General features: G+C 37.8%; 1 pseudogene; it reads right to left on the reverse strand.

Moving 5' to 3' along the window:
• Positions 1-303: 303 nt before the first annotated feature.
• On the reverse strand, positions 304-419 carry LOC112480366 (annotated as a pseudogene).
• Between the last annotated feature and the right edge of the window lie 2,735 nt (positions 420-3,154).

Below are 3,154 nucleotides of genomic sequence, written 5' to 3' on the forward strand. Positions count from 1 at the left end.
AATGCCCAGAAATATGCTAAGCACTTAGTCAATGTTTAATAAAGCCTTAACTGATAGACTGATTTAGACCCAGAGGGCAATTTCCTCAGCTAAAAGTGAATCTTTTAGTATGTTAATTTTATTTCATTGGTGATGATGATATTCTTTGGAGAATATCTGCACTGACCTCTTAACCACATAAAAATGAGCACTTTTGTAAAGGAAGTTATCACAATTCTAATAAACAAACAAACATGGCTAGCACAGCCATGTAAATCATCAGAATATTTCCATAGCAACAAGTCAATATATATATTTTTTTAACGTCTACAGCATCTGGTATTCCTAGGTGGTCTCCCATCCAAGTACTAACCAGGCCTGACCCTGCTTAGCTGAGATCAGATGAGATTGGGCACATTCAAGGTGGCATAGCCATAGACTTAATATTTTTTTAATGATCAAATGAAGCTATTGTGAGATCTCTCAGATTTATCCCTTAGAAATAGGGGGTTTTTGTTTGTTTGTTTGTTTGTTTGTTTGTTTTGTCAGAATGGCCTAGCAGTATAACCAAATTGGTAGTTCATTCGCTAATCAAAATTTTAGTAGATTAGATTTTCCCAGGCAATACTTTCTTTCCTGATATTTGCCATAGGGTGGTTTTTACAACATATTTTTCTTGCTAATAGTCCAAATATTCAACAGAACTTGAAAGCAGTACAATTATTATTTCCATTGTTTTTAAGCATTTTATTAAAAAAGAAGCAGGGTTGCCACTTCAATGATCTTCTCCGACCATAAAGTAGAGACTGAATGATATTGATCTAAACTGCATTTCATCTTCACGTCATTCCTCTGATGGCCTATCTTAGTTCAGAGACAAACTTCTTGCTAATGAACTTCTAAATTCTGTCCAACCTATTTAGCTGAAGTAGATCATCAAGCTTTGGCTTGTTACAGATTGACACAAATGAAGAAAAATTGGCTTGTGAGCTTAACTCTGAATTGTGGTTCATTTGGAGAAGTTGGTTGGTTACTTTATAATTTGTAGATTGAGTATTGAACTCATTTCTGAAATTAGATAATAGTGAGCTATTAGTGACTCAAATGGAAAAACATTCACCATATTCAATATGCAAAACAGAATTTTATTATTCTACATGTGATGACAAAGAACACAAAAGCAATCTCAAAGTTAACTTAATGGGAAATATTGTAAAATTATTTTCAACAACATGTTTAATTAAAGAGTGGCTTCGATTGCTAAGTAGTTAATAGAGAAAGCCAAAGTAGTAAGCCCCACTTCGAATTTGTGCAAATGCTTTGCAAATTGCTTATTTCCTAGTACTGTCACAACACTTGATAGCGGTACATTTAATGGGAAGACAGGTCAAGTTAAAATAGATGACAGTCAAGTAGATGATTTCAGAAAAATCTATACTTGTTCAAATACTCTCAAAAATGATGCGTCTTTTGGATCCAAAGAGCTAAAAATACATTCTCCAGGATCTAATACTTTCCCCAGCACATAGTTGTCAGTCTATATTTGTGAGAGTTAGGGAGGGAGGTAAGGAGGGAAGATAGACAGGAAGGGAGGGAGGAAGGGAGGGAGGGAAGGTAGGTAGGAAGGGAGGGACAAAGAAGGAATGAATACCAGAAGAAATGCTTTATATCTATTGCCTCTTATTTCCTTTGCACTGGCGGGGTGGGGGGGCGGGTCTGGGTGCTAGAGAGAAACGAACTGGAAATCAGATGTGATTCTTATCATAGGATTTGTTAACTCATCTTCCAGTCTCTTTTGTCAGCCCAGTTCTCTCCCAAGAAGTTTGGACTCCAGCTCTTACTGGACACCCCCATTTCAGGCAGTGCAGCCAACTAGTTAATACAGATGCTAACACTAGATGACCTAGGTGGAAACCCTTATACCCCACTGACTTTAGCTGTGTGACTTCAGGCAAGCTATTTTACTTATTGGCACCTCATCTGTGAAATGGGGACAATAAGAGCATATCTGTCTTAAGGTGTGTTATAAGGACTAAATTAATTAAAATGTGTAAAGCATTTAGGATAGTGCCTACATGCCCGTAGTAGGCAGCTTCTGACATAGCTCCCAACGATCCCCAACTCTTAGTATTCAGCTCTTGTGGTAATTTCTTCCCCTCGAGTGTGGGCTGTACCTAATAACCTGCTTCTAGAAACAAATAGAATATGGCCAAAATGGTACAATATCCCTTCTGTTATTAGGTTACAAAAGATTGACTTCTGTCTTACCAGCACTCTCTCTCTTCTGACATCCTCTCTGAAAAGTCAGCTCCCATGATGTGAAGAGGCCCATGTGGCAAGAAACTGAGGGATGCCTCTGGCTAAGAGTTTTTGAGGAAATAAAGCCTCAGTCCAAAAACTTGTGAGAAAAAGAATTTTGCCAGCAACCACCAGAGTAAGCTGGAAAGAGGATCCTTCCTAATTGAGTCCTAAGACACCAGTAGTCATGTGAGTGTCCCAGAGCTAGAGGACCCAGCTAAGCCACAACCAGATTCCTGATATACAGACACTGTGAGAAAATAAATACTGTTTTAGGCCACTACATTTGGCGATAATTTGTTATGCAGCAATAGATAACTAATACAATATGCAAGCACTCTATAAATGTAAGCTAATGATAGACATCTCAAATTTCATCTCTCCTCCCCCAGTACTCACATCTCAGTAAATGGGACTGACTGCTGTCCATCCAAGCCAATCAAATAAAACCCCTACCCAAAAAATCATCCTTAATTCTCCTCTTTTTCTTAACTTCTCCTCCCCTAAATAAACTAACTTTATGAATATCTGAGTAAGAGCATTTCAGGAATAGAAAATTAAAAGGTCTTAAGACAAAAATAAGCTTGTATTATTTTAAAACAAGGGAGCAGGGAGATGAGAAAACCTGTTTGGCTAGAGCTACCAGCAAGGGAAAGAATGATATAAAATAGAATTAAAGACAAAAGCAAGGAGCCAGATCTCTTAGAGAACTGAAGACCGTGAAAAGCTTGAGTGTAATGAGAAGCAAATAGATGGTTCGAGCAGAGCTATGACAGAGTCTCACCATTTTAGCCCTAGTCTTAGCCCTAGTAAAACCCTTTGGCGGCTGTGTGGAATAATGATTATAAGAAGACAAGAGTGAAGCAGAAAAACAAAT

Source organism: Pteropus alecto, unplaced genomic scaffold (genome assembly GCF_000325575.1).
Source record: "Pteropus alecto unplaced genomic scaffold, ASM32557v1 scaffold103, whole genome shotgun sequence".
Classification (NCBI taxonomy): domain Eukaryota; kingdom Metazoa; phylum Chordata; class Mammalia; order Chiroptera; family Pteropodidae; genus Pteropus; species Pteropus alecto.